Consider the following 17,005-nt stretch of genomic DNA (forward strand, 5'->3'; position numbering starts at 1 on the left):
CATTCCCGCTAACAGTATAAGTCTCGAAACAACTAATGATAACAGCATCTCCATTTCAGATGGAATAATACTAAAAGTAATAAGAAGAGAAAAAATGAAAATTAATTCAGCAACTATATGCAGTGAGGATGAAACAACTTTTTTAACCATATTTTTAAAGAAAATGCATTTAGACTACTAGAAATGCCTTTCTTATTAAGTAAGTGACTAGGTTAGCTTGGTAACTGTTAAGTTCAATTGATCTGTCCCATTTTGAGACACAATGGTATTCCCAGGTACAATAGACTGCAACTTGTCAACCAGGAAAAGGCAACTGGATGCAGATTATACATCTTATTTTTCATTATTTATGCTTTTTTTGTGTGTTTCTGTGTAACTGTTTGCCTCTAAGGAAGTAAAATCAGAGTTGTCAACTTAATGACTGGTATTTGATTTGCTTAAGATTTGTGTTGTATTATACCATATTTTTAGTGTTGTGGAGAAATGATTCCATGCAGATAAGTTGATTCCCTTCAGGGAATGCTTTAGTGATTTTTAACAGTAAGCCATTCCTACTACTTGCTAATCACAGGTGCACTTCAAGGTTTACAGAACTCCATTTTGATTTTGTGAAGCTTAAGCTTTTTAGTAGTGTCCCTTTCTATCTTCCTTTGAAGGCATTGACTGCTTGCTGCTACACTACCTACTCTGTATTGCTGTAGAGTGTTGGAGTGTAAATGCCTTCTTCACTCTGTCTCTTAATCTGGCTGGCTGGATTTGCTGTGCCTCCAGTGCATAGAAACCTTCCCCATAGGCTTTGAGAGAAGAGGGACTTGATTGTCTTTGTTATGTAAATGATGGGGAAATAATTGTTTTGTATAGCCAAAATCCAGCACACTAGAGGGAGTTGCATTGTTTTCATTCAGGTATATTTTGATGACTCCGGTCCCCAAATCCCTCTCAAAAAAAAAAAAAAAAAGTGAAGTCAACATAAATATCACTGAGATAAAGCTCTTACTGATGGAGACGCAGAAAGCCAGACTTCCCGCAGTGGTGTGATCACTGTTATTAGTCTGTAGCTGTAGATACTTCCTTGAACTAGGAATCTGTTGGTTCATGTCAACCTGATCTTTGCAAAGCCCTTTCTGTTGTAGTCCTGAGATTGTTGTAGCTATGCCCTGGGAAAACTCTACCTGCAGCCTGACAGGATTCTCTTGACTGATCTACAGGCTCTTGGCACTACACCCTTCATAGACATTGCTTTTGGAATTCACCTATGTTTATGGAGGAAGTTAGTGACCTCAGCTATGCTCCTTGGACAACTGCTGGTATTTGTAAGGTCAATAAACACTGTAAAGTAAACACTCTAGGACTTCCTTAGTCTTAGTGAAAGAAGAGCACAACAAAAGATGGAAACAGCATACAATATAGAGACACAGAATATCACATGGAAACTCCTCTCCAAAGGCTGTCAAACTGAAGAGACTATGTTCATTTTGGAGCACAATCTTGCTCTATCAGCCTCCTGGAATAGTTTCTGAAAGTACTCTCTGATTTGCTAATTCAGGTAAAATCATCTGGATTAACTCAAACCATGGATCGTAGTAACATAAGGGATTTTGTCTGAACAAATAAAGAAGCATTGAAGGGCTCAACTGGCAGATCTGTAGATGTTTTTGCCTTCAGCAAATGATAGAGTGGAACACAATAACCATCCTCTTCTACTGTGGCATAGCTGGATTCAGCAGAAAGCTGTTGTAATCTTCTGTTCCTCATTTTTCAGAGAATAAATCTGTCTTTTTCACAACTGGATCACTTGGAGCCAAACAGCATTGTTCAAGAATTCAGTTAAATTATTAATTTAGAGTAATCAGGTAATTATAAATCTAAGTTATTGAACAGTGCTGGGGAAACTTACTTTGCCATGTTCCTTTCATTTGAAGTGGGGTACTCTGCAGTATTTGTGAAGACATTTTGATTCTGGCCTTTTCTTGCTATTCCTGAGGCTTAACAGAGAGATTCTAGTTGTTAATTCTGCTTTGAAGCACAAACAGGTAGGCTGCGATGTCAGATTTCATTTTACCCTCTGAGTCTGTCACTGAACAACTCAGCATCCCTGAATTATTCACAACCCAGAGTAGCAGCATGTGTCAAAATCAGTAATCATCAGGCAAGCAAGAAAGAAGTCTGGGCTGCTGTTGGCACTTTTATACTGACAAGAGAGTCTGAGTTTGAAAAATAAGATATTCTTGCTATTTAATGATCAGAACAGTTCAACAAAGACTTGAGACAGTGACTTGACCATCTAGGCATTTCCAGATTCCTCCATTTATTGCATTAAAAAAAAAAAAAGAAAAAACAGAAACAACAACAACAACCAAAAAACAACCATAGCTTTGGCTTTGGTCGCAATTATACAATTGTAAATGCAAAATGATTTCATTGATCCTATTAGAGTGCTTCCAGCTTTTATTAATTTTAACAGAAGTTCTGATTCTAGGACCTTCCAGTACTGTGGACAATTATTTGAAATCCTAAAGCTTAAAGGTCATAGCTTGAGTGATTGTCAAGATACATTGCACGGCTTCTATAGCAAGCCCTAGTAAGACAGTCTAAATGAATTCCACTGTAGATTTTAGTTCTCTGGTAGAGTCTATTGTGGCTCATTGGGAAACAATGTAATGACAAGTAATTTAGGTGAATGATGTTCTTGAAAAAGCGTTTGCCCTGTGCCTTAAAATTGACGTGGTGGAAAAAAAGTTTGAAATCAGGAAATGTCAGTTAAACTGAGAAGACAAAATAGAAAACCTACTAAGACAATTTCTGATCATGGACAGCAACCAGTCTTTGAGTTCATAGTCTGTGAGTTGTTGGCACTAAGCGGAGAGGTGAATTAATATTTGTAAATTGTATGTCCTTTACGTAAGCCACGAGAAGGCTGGGAACTGTAGTGGAAGCTGTAGTTAGGTAATGAAGTTGGTTGTACCTGGTGATGTCATTTGTTATGTTGTGTGGGAGATGTTTGGATTTATTTCATTCCCAAATGATCCTTGTTCCCTTAAGCTGGATAATGTGGCTCTTTCTTTCCAAATAAGCTTTCTCTGAGACGGCCATGTGTACTGTTTCTGCAAAGAGCATGCCAACCTCCACTAGGTTAAGGAAACCACAGTGGATGTTCTTTACTGCAGTGGTTGACCTTTTAAAGACTAGGAATGTCAGTATTTCTTTTTCTGGTTTCAGTGCAGGTCTCTCTGGAATAATGAGGAATGAATGGGAAAGAAGAATGAAAAGTCTGAGAAATAACGAAGCCCAGACTAACCAAAGAAACACTTCCTAAGTCATATTTCTCCAAGAAGGACAGGAAAAAGAGAGAAATCAATAGCTATAATTTTTTTTAAAAAAATGAGTGATTCTTGGACTTTGACAGGGTCATAAAAGTAGATAACAGTGTAGAAAAACAGACTGGGAACTTTCATATCCCTTCAACAGGCTCGTGAGAGGAGCTATTACTTAAGAGAATTCTCTTCTACTGTTTGTTGGCTGCATGTTATTTGCCCCTGCATGCTTACTGTCTTTTCTTGAACACTTTTCCAACTATCTAAATAAATATAATATGGAAGAATTTCCTTTCCCTACTAACCAAGTATTGCTGTGTGTAAACTGTGATGTTAAATTCCTTCTGATATTTTTCAGGTTTGACTTGCTCTTCTTTCAGTCCCAAGTCAGTGCTCCTCTTCATCTTCCTATTCTCCTGCATTTATGTAGAGTGCTTCAGGACTTCTTTAGCTAATGTGAACTGGGATGGGGGCTAAAATGTTAGATGCCCATTTGTTCTCATTTCAGATTGTGCTTAGGTGGGAAAAGAAAATTTCAACATATGCAAGACATTGTTGATGTTTCCAGTGCACATCGCATTTTCATTCCCTGTCATCCAAGCATACCAAAGCAGTGAATATGATATGCTGTAAAAGAAAAGATAATTTAGAAAAAGGAATGCTGATGGGAAAGGAATAAAGTATGTAAAAACTGAGGCTAAAACATCTCAGAAGCAAGTAATAAGGAAGCTACTCCGAGTGAGAAGAGTAGAATTCTATTGTGTAGTATGACAGCATTGAGGAACTCAACGGTTTATCGCTTACTCTGCCTGAACTCAAAGGACTTGGTCTAATTTCAGAGCTATTGATTAAGGAAGCCTGGACCTTACTGGGCAGCTGAAATAATGGTGATTCCTGCTACTGATAATGAAATAAACTTTTATTAGGGCCTCAGAATTCAGTTCTGTGTTTTGTTGAAGCTTCATTATGCTCTTCAGCATTGTTCGTATAATGTGTGAAAATGGCCTATTAGAGTATTAAGGCAGCATGGATAGTTTGCAAGGGTGGAGGAGGAACGTTTGAGGCAAGGGATGCACAGTTAGACACTGCACAGTACAGTCACTCCTTCCTAACAGGTCAGTCACAACTATGAAAGTTCAAGTAAGAAAGCGTGAATAGGGTGGCCTAAACCATTAATCCATACAATGGCCACATCATGAGGGGCAGAGGGAATGCTCATTGGAGCCTCTGGGTTAGTCATAGTGAGTGACAGACAATTGCAGTCAGGACGCAGTATGTAGTGTGGATTGGTTGAGCTTGCACAGTAGATATATTTTCTTTCCCTACTTGTTTCTGTACTTCTCAAGTGTATTGTTGTTGCTTTTTAAAGAAGGAGAAAGATAATTTGCCCAGATCCTTTTTTATTTGTAATGACCTTGGTATGTTAGAGGCTGGGCTTTGCCACCTGTAATCAAGCTAATGATCACTTTGAAAATAATTTCTCTGACAGTGATTAGAGGTAATCATGAAGTATAATGCTTCACAATGCAAGTAAAGGGAACAGGAGACAGGAATCAACCCTTCAAGACATTATCAGAAAATAGAGCAAGACTAGAAAATAAATGTCGTACACACATTCTAAAGCATCATTTTCTACAGAGTTGGGAGAGGTAAATTTCATGCTTCTCTATCTTCCAATTTTTTTTTATGCCAAGGAATGCAGTAAAATGTATTAAAGTTCAAGTTTGTTCATTTTTTGTTTTCATTTTGCTTTCACTGTTTACCTCCTCTCAAAATCTTCAATTTTGAAACAGATTTCCATGGCAATAGGAATTGTAAATTTCCTGAAGTTTGATTTATTTATTTTATTTCCTTAAATGCAAAAAAATTCTTGAAAAATGTCAGTTTGTGATAGAAAGATATCTTTTATTCAGAAAATGAAAACTTCATTTGAAAGCTTTATGGATCCTGCTAATCCACTTAAGGTATACGAATGTGATAAAAGATTGGGGAGTTGGGGGAAGGCAAAACATTCCCCAGTCAATCAATGACTCTCCTGCAATGATAGTTTATAACAGTGCAAGTGTCTAATGTGTCCTCCTTGCCATAAGCAGAATTACTACAACAATAAGGTACTGAATGCTTTCTAAGTGACTCTTAAGCTTAGTGATACAACTATTCAAAGTAATGGGAAGGTAAGGGGCTTTTTGTCTTGTGGCTGTTATTGTAGGACGCCGTCCTTTATCTGTAGTAGATATAATACTTAGTGTAAAGGATTAAAGTAGGGAGCTATAGTGCTAAGTATGTTTCTGCAGTTAGAAATGATTACTGCTAGAATCCAGTGGCTCCTGGAGTCTGTTCTTGTACTAATGCCAGTACTCCTGAGCTGTATGCATTATGAGCTCAATAGTTTTTGTTGTCTGTTGGTTTCTAGTGTATAGATTAAGGCATTCTACCTACAGGAACATTTTTTGAGAAAACATGAGGCATTCAAAGAAATCTTTAAAAGGAAAAAAAAAAAGTGAGGAATATGCACTCAGCTAAGACTAAGGATAAATGAAATAGAAAATATGCTTGAAGTCATTGGACTGAAGATTATGAGCCTTACTGCATTAATTCCTAGTTTCTCTGTGTCTGTTCCTGGCCCCTCTGCACATTCCAGGTCTTTATACGATTGTTCAAGAAGTATGTAAATGATGCTGGGTATCTTAAACAGATTTGGGAGATGAAAAACATTCAAGGCAGCAGTATGTCTAATAAGAGTAAACTAATATGTTATTCTGCTCAGAAACTCTTTGTTCTAGAATCAAAATAACAGATCAAAAAAGTTACTTGTTTACTAATGGGTTTAGAAGGGCTTTATTCTTTAACAGAATGGGAACTATTGGCTGTGGGTGAGCTGGGGAATGTATTCACATGTATTCCTGAGGTGGTACATTTTTTATAACGAGTGATCTTAAAGCATCTTCTTTCAAATGTCATGTTTAAAAGTCTGCTCTTACCACAACTAAACTAGTATGTGGCTTGGTGATTTCAGTTATATTCTGTTGATTTTAAAGACATGGTCTCTGCTCTGTTCTTAAGGACAAATGCGGTGGTGGTGGTGATAGTGATGCCTGTCAGAAGTAGCAGTCTGCTACTTATGGGCTGTAACACTGTCTACAGTTGCTTTGATTATATTTTCTATGGTTCTCCTGGATATATATGGCTCCAATTTGACTGTCTTAGAAGTGGGCAGATGTAACCGTACTGTGTGATAGTGGAGGGCTTTACTGCACTAGCTCTCCGTCTCCTCCAGTAGATTTGTTGATATCTCAGTATCATTAAATTCCTCTCTCTGTTCCATGCATCAGAGCCCCTGAAGGTTTTCAGTGGGGTAGCATTATTTAAACACATCTGAAATGCATTGGATGAATTACAGGTCCTATTATCTCCACTGATTGTAGTGGGAGTTGAAACAATTAGCTTAAATGTAGGTGCTTTCAGGGTAAAGTCTATAAAGACTGGATAAGTTAATACTACTACCCAAAGTGTAAAGGGACTATCTATCTACTCATGCTTCACTTCGGCATTTATACCACACTCAGCACTGAAGTCAATAGACTACCTCCTAAGGTTTATGTGAGGAAATAACATTTGCTTGACTACAAACTAATACACATACAAGTTATTTCATCAGCCTCGTGTAAAAATGAATTTTAGTTAAGTCATAGAAATCACAACACAGTAGAACTAGGAGAGAGCTCAAGATGATACATGGGCAACACTCCTGTCCCATTACAGAGCTGACATTATGGGTATTTGATGGGTATATGGAACAGGTTTATGTTACTGTTATTAGTTTGTAGAGCAGACTACTTGTCAGTTCTGCAAGAAGTTCTCTGGATTCACCCAGCACTTGGTAAGTCAGGCTTCACAGCCTCTAAATCACACACCGTTTTCCCAGAAATGAAGTAATAAATACTAAATTCATGTGAAGTATGGGTATCTACCTGGTAGTAAAGTAAAAAGCTTTTACCTCTTTGCTGTTCATGTTGATGAGAAAGCAGGAGGGTAGAGGAATAATGTTAGGAGCAGAAGACTTACTAGTTTTTCAAAGGAAAAGGGCTGCTGTGATCTCACAGGGTGATAATTAGCTCAAGAATTTTACCACCTGTACTCTGTGGAAAATGATCACCCAACATGGGTGATCAAAGGATCTTCCTTTTTTTTCTCTTTCTTTCTGTGTGCATGGAAGGTTGGCTTTTGAAGCTGTGAATCTCTCTCACTAATCTCATATTGGGTCTCCACAGTATGGAAAAATGACTGACAAAAACTTTTGTTTTCCTCCAGTTTTGAATCCTAGTGTAGAATTTTTGGAGTTGACTGCACAGTTAGAAGGTTAATTAATTACATATACTTTATAACAATAAATCAGTGAGTTTTAATAGAAGAATTAGGTATCTGAGAGTGTTTTGATTTGCAGTGCCTAGTACTTGACATTCATTTCATCAGACACAGTTTTCCACTCTTCCTAATGTAATGCTTTTCCATTCCTACAGTTCTTAAGGCATGGCTGAAGCAAGACTACGTTCTTCTTGTTCTTACACTGGTGGTAGTTTTCTTCTGCCTTGTTATGCTGGAGGATGGAGTGACAAAATAAGCTAGATTCCAGTCATTCCAGTAAGATCCTGCATTGTGACAAGTTGAATTTCTTTTCCGTGCTTTGGTTTCTTCAGCTTGGCTATAATTGTGTTTAGCAACCTGACATAATGGTATGTGCTTGTTTCGTAATAGTAGTACATGAGAGTTAAATTTAGTTAGTTAATAGAACTTCTGCTGATCAGTAGAGGGGAAATTGTGAAGAACACGCGAGATAGGATGAGATAGTGGCATTAATGGGTCATCTTTTTAAGATTAATTTTTGGTTGTTTATATTGCTGGATTATACCTAAGGGAAGTCTATCCACTTGAATACTAAATTATTTAATTATTATATTTTTCCTTTAAAATAAATAGTTAATGAGTTTTCCATGTGGCACAGTTTTGTATCTCTGTCTGGTAGAAGAACCTGTATCTAGTGCTGAGCTAACGAAGGTGAACTGGAGAGAAATGTGGTTCAGGACTGCCCTGGCAGTTGTCAGAGAGGAGACTAAGCCTCTAATATTTTGCTGTTGTGGTGTACTGGAAGCACTTTTCAGGGTCTTTGGACTTGGGTAATTTTCTAACTGCAGTGGCTGAGCCATTTCAAAAGCTGCAAGAAGAATCACTGAAGAGAAGGAAATACTGACCTAATGGATTGGCCCTCCATAGAAATACGTCTTTTTTTTTTTTTTTTTTGGTAATAGCTTAACAAATTGGCACAACATATTAAGAATAGAATATTGCAGAAGTGCAATACAGAGAGAATGCAAAAGAAAATTTTAAAGTATATTTGTCCAAGCAAAAAATGTTCATGATGCAAAAACTGAACTCATAACTATTTGTGGCATTACTTTTAACTGGTTTTGTAACAAGCATTTTTAACCTTCTGGCAAATATTTGAAAAGCTCAGTCTGGGGGAAAAAGAGATTTGTGTGGCTATTTTTATTTGTATTGTATGATGTACAAAACTATTTTTTTTCTCTGAATAGAGAGAACTTTGTAATTAAAATAAATTAGAAAGTACCGGAGAGATTTTTATGGAGGGAAAGAGTGTATACAGATTGGTTTTCTGAACATGAGTTGTTGTGTTTTTTTGGTAATTTTTTTTAATAACAGCTGAATTTCCCTTTAGGGGTGTATACTACAGTGTATACAATTACTTTGTGAGATTTTTGGGGATTAAATAGAGCATTCTGACATTAAAAAAAAAAAAAAAGCACCCAAAGGAATCTCAAGATTTATATTACATCTGTCTGCCTTGCATTAACCCTGACCTTGATTATGGAACTCAGAATAGTTAGAAACACGAAAGAAGCTGTACTGGTGATATATAGATAAATTAGCATAAGTATGTTTAGTTGAATGTCCAACTTTTAGATACCTTTTCTGTTTTTTCAAAGCTCTTGTCTATACAGTCATTGTAAAAGTTCGATTTGTACTTCAGAAACTGTGCTTGAAGGCAGTGTAGGAATATGCCACTAGGGTCAGTGAATTCATTGCTTCACAACTCTGATAGACTTTTAGTCTGTAAAGGTCTAGGGAGCAAACCTACCTGAAGCCAATACAATTCACAGCAACCTGCATAAACTCTACATCCAAGGGGGATCATAAGTTTTAACCCTGATGGGCTCTCAATATCTGAGTATTCTGCATTTTTAGATAAATATAAGCAGTGCCACTCATTACTGGTTTCTTCCTCATAAATAAAAGAAGGCTGACCACGAGTTTTTTTTTTTAATAAGACCTATTGAAAATGTACACATTTCTTTCTAAGCATTCATTAACATCCTTGAAAAATATTTTTAATGAGGTCTCTTTGCTCCCATGTCAATGTTCTTGGGGGTAAGTTGTCTGTAGCACTCTCCCTGTAGCCTTCCTACATCTTTGTGTGCTGACCTTTTTCATACTTCGTAGATCTGGATCAACCAGTGGGATGCACTGTGAGCTTTATGTTTTGTTTGTTCTGAGTGTTCCAAATCTTAAGTATTTGCTGCACAGCTCTTATGGCCTCTCTTGTTCCTCGTCTTTGATGCTATGTAACAGATAATTATCTCTGTGCTATGCTAGTCGGATACATTAACAGCTGTGGAAGAAAGCTTTGATATTTCATTCCATCAGCTGTGGGTGAGAATTCTATCCTTGCAATTGCTAGAGTGCACTCTGTGCTGCTGCTTAAGGCTCTGTCCTCTTCACCCTTGCCTGACTCCACACACAGATCACAGATGTATTCTAGATGTTTGGAGGAAGTTTTACATGCCAGGAGCAGATCAAATCTGCAGAGCCCCACGTAGCAACTTATTTGAGATGACTATGATGTGAGATCATTACCCTTCAGCTGTTCAGGGAGGTTTCTTATATACCTGCAAAGGTTTGTCTTCGCTACACAGGCATAAAAAACACTGTGTCACAGGACTGCTTTTTGCAAACAGTTTTTTACGCTAATAACTGCTCTTTCTGTTACTGTAATCTTGAGCTGATTCTTTCTTGATGAATGTTCCTGGTGTTTGGAGACGAAGCTAATTTTTTAAAGTTGACTTTTTCTGTGAGCTTGTGAGCATGTGAATGTTGTACATTCATGTATTCTTGCTGCGCTTAAGCAGGGAACATGGCATTGGAAGGGGGCAGAGGGGCAGAAACTTTTTTTTTTTTTTTGGAAGACAAATATGATAGACAGGTCAACAATGGGAAAATGCATTCCCTTCATTGAACTTTCTCCGTATTATCTGCATGGTCACTTCTGGAGCCACTATTAATTGGTAGATATTGTTCTTTGCATTTTAGTATCAAAGTGAATGTTTTGCTATGTGGAACTTTTAGAAGTCATAAAACCTAATGATGCTAAGAAAACACCCAAAAACCTCAACTCCAACAGCCTCATTATACGCCAAGCCAATTGAATGAACAAACGTGCACAGAATGAAGTGGCAGGTTTAATACTTAAAAATGCATTGGCATTCAGAACAAAGCAAAATACAATTCAAGCACAGAATATTGCTGAAGCTCTTGGAATTTACTTTAAAAATGGAAGACCAAGGGAATCTATAGTTAAAAGTTAGAAAGCAAACTAAAACCACCAGATACTTCTGAAAAGCAGGACTCCGTTCCTATGATAAAGTTAAACACTAAGTTTTGTTAATATGAGAATCTGAATTTTCTTGAAATGCTTAGAGCTTGTAATTTATGGGAGGCAATATTTCCTGCTAAAGTCTTTCACCTATTTTAAGTGTGCAATTGCATTAATTTCTTTAAATATATAGTTTTTCACTGCAATCCATTCCATAATATGCAGAGGCCTGTGCACTTCCACTGACTGATTAGTAGAGATCTATCTAGCACCAGAGTTTTAACCTGAGTAATAATATGAGAAGAACTTAAAACCTAGAATTAAATGACAGAAGTACATGAGGTGGTTGGAATTTGTAATGAGCCAGTACAGGACTCCAGGCTGTTTGATCTTCAGGATCATCTCACTACTCTTCTTGGATATCTGGATAAGGATAGAGGCTGAACAGGCATAATGCATCATGCTGCTTTGGAGCGTAGAAGCAAGGGTCTTCTTGTGACCACCTTCTATGTCCACATCACAAGAATTCACGGGATACTGCAGCCTGAAGGTGACTGTTGGTCCCAACTCTTAACCTTTTTTGTGTTATTTCTTAACACTCCTTTTCTGAGATTAGTTATTTGCGGTCACTTCTATACGTATAAATAGAACATATTCTTTTGGCCTGTTTTCTGTCCTTTACTTAGCTCTGTTTCACTGAGAGATGTCTCTCTTCTCATTCTGATACAAGGCTGGTCTTTTGCAGTGTTGTTGATGTCCTTGGCCTACATTTGCTGCTGCTGTATTGAGTTATAATAAGAAATTAAAGTAGAGATATACACAGGCTTTCTAAAGTGGTTCTTTTACAAAGAAAAATAAAGGCAACATATTTAAAAAAAAAATCTTTCTGAAGTCTTTGTTTCAAGCATAATAAACAATTTTTCTTTACTTTTGGCCAACCTTGTATTATTAAACTGAGATCTAGGATTCTCTTACTATAAATACTTAATACAGTGGATGTAGGAAGACATTAATATATTGCAGGGAAAGCAGAGGAAGATTCTAAGGGCTTTTCTTCCTCACATTTATTTATAACGTTATCAGTCTATTGAGAAGGCAACTCAGCTGCCAGCCCCTAACCCTCCTCAGCAACAAGAGATTTGTTGGTGTGAAATACATGCAAAATGCAGCAGGCATTGTAAAACATTGAATAAATCCGCATGAGAGACAGTTGTAGAGAATTTTTTGTATTTCTCAATTCCTCAGTTCTCTCTCCTTGCTTCTGGCTCATCTTGTTTCATGGTAACACAAAGTTACTTATTTTATTGCATTGTTTACGTTTTTGGATCTTTGGAGGAATTACTTTTGATGCCCAGATTTAATTAGCACAGAACTTGGTAACAGCTTAATAAAAACGAAATTACAAACTATTGGTTCTTTCTTGAGAAATATTAAGATTTATTAGCAATGTCTCCAAAATTAATTAGTTTAAAACTGATACTTCTTAGAACTTAAATTGGAATCTTTGCTTTGTTTATTTTTAGGGTTTAATTATGTTGAGTAGGTTTTGTACATGAATTTGACTGTCTCACTCTAACATATTTCCATTACCATACCATTATACATTTATTGATAAGCATACTCTAAAAGAAATATCATATTCTTTCTTGGAATCAAATGAATGTCTATGAAAGACTAATTATATTTCCAGACTGTTTGCAAACAGTAAGGTAAAAAAAACAAAAACAAAAAAAACAAAAAAACCTCAAATTGATTTTTATAATCAAATTTCATTAAAAATACGGAACAATAATTCATACTGTACCATAGAGAAATTAATTCCCACTGTAACAATGGGAATCATACTAAACTTGTTTTCTTAATATCGAAAAGAATGGTTATGCTCTTAGGTAAATGTGGTAACATTTTTAAGTTATGGAGGCCTTTGCTTTCAGTTGCTACTGTCAGAGCTATCTGATTTTCCCCTTTTTTGAATTCTACCTTGTTTTCAATAGTAGCCAGCATCCCTGCTGTCTCTGTAATTATCAACAGTTGAGATTAGTCTTTCATGTATATTTGCAAAATTTTCCTCAAACACTTATCTTCTTTCTCCCATCCTTGCCTTTCATTTAGTTTTTCAAACTAGAGATGTTGTATTAGTGACATTCAACTATTTCATCTTCCTCCTTATTCTCACTTTCTTCTACTTCTTGCTAGTGGAAGCAAACAACAGAATCATTTCTTTTTGGTTTATTCCTTCTTTTTTCCTTCTGAGCGGCATTTCAAGACTTCAACCTCTGAAAAGCTGCACTGTCATAAAAGAGTATAGAGAAGTGATAAGAAGGCAACAAAAGAAAATTTGAACATTATTTCATCAGTCAAATTCAATTTCAAATATGAGTACAACAAAAATATGGGAAAGGAGTAGAAGCTCAAATTCTGTTGGAGCACATTTTGTTACTTTTTGATGGCAAGCTGAGAAGGGAATTTTATCTTTTAAGCGTATGAGAATGATTGGAGAATTATTCACACAAATACTTGAGTGTTATCCCCCCCTTATAATTTAGGAGTTCATATTGTGTTTCAACCTTTGTGGGCATTCAGCAAAACAGAACTGAACCTCAAAGGCCTTGTTTCTGCTCTACATTAGTATGTAGGAATTGCTCATCTATGTGAAAATGCTAGCTCTTCTATCAAGGTAGCAAATTTCCTAGGCAGTGGAGATCAATATATTAAACTTTTAACCCCTGGGGATCAAAGGGCTAGGTTGTTGTAGAAAGAACATCTGTTTTACTTTGAGATGCTGTTTTTATTTATAGTGTACTTCTCTGTTGTTACCTGGAGTAAAAGACTTCAACAGTAATTCACCGTTAGAAGCAACCGTGTACCACTTAGCTACTACCGCAGATTGCAGAAATATGAATAGCAATGCTATCGGATTTCTGGGCATATCACCTTCCTGACATTATTCATGGCATACAGCAAATTTTCTCACAATTGGTCAATTATTTCTGTCAACAAATTGTATATTAGATCATTAATCTGCATTAATGGAGAGTCTTGTCTGGACGTAACTCATTTCTTAATCTTTATAGTGATTTCGGTAATCAATCTTTACAATGACATGTACATTTTTTTTTGGACTAAAAGAACTGAGAGAATTTTCAGTCCTGATTGTAAGTAGTATCTTGCATTACTTGCTCTGTAGGAGTCCATATGCAAAAATACTTCCACCCTCTTGTAGAAGGTGAGGAGTGAGAAGTGAAGTCCATGCTCTCCACTGTCCTAACCATCACTCAGCCATAAATATTCTTAGTAGGAAAAGTCAAGCCCAACATTTCCTGATTCAATGAGAAGAGAGAATGTGACGTAGGATGTGAAAAATTAAACTCACAGCTAGCTAAAGTCATGTAGTTGCTTTTGTGGAGATGCTGAGCAATGTGAATATAACCTAGCACTCCAGAGATATTGAAAATGTATTCCCACCCAGTTAGGGAAGTGAGCAATAGGAGGAGATATCCAGCAAGACCTAGAGAGTTGGGCGGGGAAAAATTTAATGAAATACAACAAGGGCAAGTGTAGAGTCTTGCATCTGGGCAAGAACAACCCCAGCTATCAGTGTAGGTTGGGAACTGACCTGTTGGAGAGCAGATCAGGGGAAAGGGACCTGTGGGTCTCCCGGTAGATACAGGATGATCATGAGCCAGCACTGTGCCCTTGTGGCCAAGAAGGCCAATGGCATCCTGAGGTGTAGTAGAAGGGGTGTGGTTAGTAGGTCAAGAGAGGTTCTTGCCCCTCTACTCTGCCCTGGTGAGGCCACATATGGAGTACTGTGTCCATTTCTGGGCCCCTCAGTTCAAGAAGGACAAGGAACTGCTTGAGAGAGTCCACTGCAGAGCCACAAAAGTGATTAAAGGAGTGGAACATCTCCATTATGAGGTGAAGCTGAGGCAGCTGGATGTCTTCAGTTTGGAGAAGAGGAGACTGAGGGGTGACCTTATGAATGCTTATAAATATGTAAAGGGTGAGTGTCATGAGGATGGAGCCAGGTTCTTCTCAGTAACATCCAATGATAGGAAAAGGGGCAATGGCTGCAAGCTGGAACACAGGAGGTTCCACATAAATATGAGAAAAAACTTCTTTACAGTGAGAGTGACAGAACTCTGGAACAGGCTGCCCAGAGAGGTTGTGGAGTCTCCTTCTCTGGAAACATTTAAAACCCGCCTGGATTCCTGCTCCAGCAGGGGGATTGGGCTAGATGATCTTTCAAGGTCTCTTCCAATCCTAGATATCCTGTGATACTGTAAAGGACTTGTTCTATAGGATTTGCTTTAATAATGTTTCCTTTCTCTCCAAAGGATTTTTTGAGTCTGCCAAAAAGTCAAGAGATTGAACAGATAGCTTAGAAAGTGCTATTCTTATGAGTATAAAGTCACTGCTTGGATGAAGATGCTGAACAGATATTGTAAGGCCAGTGGTGGTAGTCTGTGATTCTCTATCAAGAATTGCTCAAGTGCTGTGGCAAGTTTTTGGTCTACTGGTTGCGTTGGGTGAAGGAAAGAACTCCCTGTATTATTTTACCTCTTGAGGTAAAATACATTACATGCTTCTGAAAAATAATAGATTTTAGGCTTGGAATTAAGAGTGTGCAAGTGACTTTAGATAATCAGCTCAAAATTTAGCCAATTGGATCAGTTATATCTTTAAAGATCCCAGTGGTATCCCTGTGTTATAAGTTTCCATTGGTAATAGTATTGTCTTTAATATTTCCTGAGTGAACTATTTAGCATCTGTCTCTTCATTTTGACATTGATAGTACTTAACAGCTAACTATGTGCTTAACCACTAATTGTTTCTCTTTTGCCTAGCCTTGTTCAACTCAGTGAAACAAAAATGCCATCTTAATTCCTGCAAATTACCATACTTAGCGAAGGGTTAAGTGCCATGCTGTTTCACATCCAGAGCTGGCTGTAGTTTTTTCTTCTTGGACTTACTAGCATTAACTGCCTTTGAAAATGCCATTCAATTAATATGACTTTCACATATTTCTTCACCAGTTATGTTGGAAAGAATTTGATCAAAAAAAATTTGTGTGATGGGAATTGTGGAATCAAGAACCACCACATAACAACACAGCTTATTTCCCAGCAGAGATTTTGTATTAACTTTCAATCTAATTAAATTAATTGTTCACCTAAACAAGAATTTTACTGTATTTAGTGATGTTAAGTGGTGTTTCTGCTATGCTTATTACAAATGGAATACAAAAACATATTGGCAGTCTTAAGGAAATCACAACTGCAGCTGATGCTGGATGAAATTGCTTAGTTGAGGTGACAACGGGAAACAGTTTTTTAAAGTATTTGCAAGGACCAAGGAAGCTGTGGGTGGTATTCTATTAGAATGAATTTCATGGAATGTATCTGTTGAACCAGTGGCCTTTTTGTTAAGCGAAGTACAAAGCACAGAGTTTTCCCAGCTGCTTTACCAGTTAATCTTGTCAGGACACAGATAAATTTAAAAATACTTTGAGGGGAATATTCCCTTTTTTGAATTTGGTAACAACATACCTTTCTAAATTTGGATTTCTAGCAATTTCTAGAAATCATTGCAGGGTATTTTATGGAAAAACAAGTGAGGACAAAATGTGTATATAGATTATAGTTCACAAAAATGATTTTTTTTCTACTTTGTCAAACTTTAGAATGAGACTCAGTAACCTGTTGCATGCATTCTCTAAATTTGATCTCATTGTAAATGAGATTAATGCATTGAACAGGGAGGAAATGAAGAGTTGAAGCTCTTGGTCAGGGTATCAGGAATAAAAAATTGGGATGCAGCTTCTAGAGAAGTCCATTGACATCTTACATCTGAATGTAATGTTTGTGCACAATACAGTGGTAAAGCAGCTTACACACGTCAGTGCCATATTTAGATTTACAAGTGACAGCTGCAGAAAGAAATTAATCCTGACTAAGGAAACTCTTGGAGGCTCTTATGGTACTGCCTGGGCTTTCATGCTATCTACATTTAATTTATTTGTTTT

The sequence above is a fragment of the Meleagris gallopavo genome, chromosome 5 (genome assembly GCF_905368555.1).
Source record: "Meleagris gallopavo chromosome 5, MGAL_WU_HG_1.1, whole genome shotgun sequence".
In the NCBI taxonomy this organism is placed as follows: Eukaryota; Metazoa; Chordata; class Aves; order Galliformes; family Phasianidae; genus Meleagris; species Meleagris gallopavo.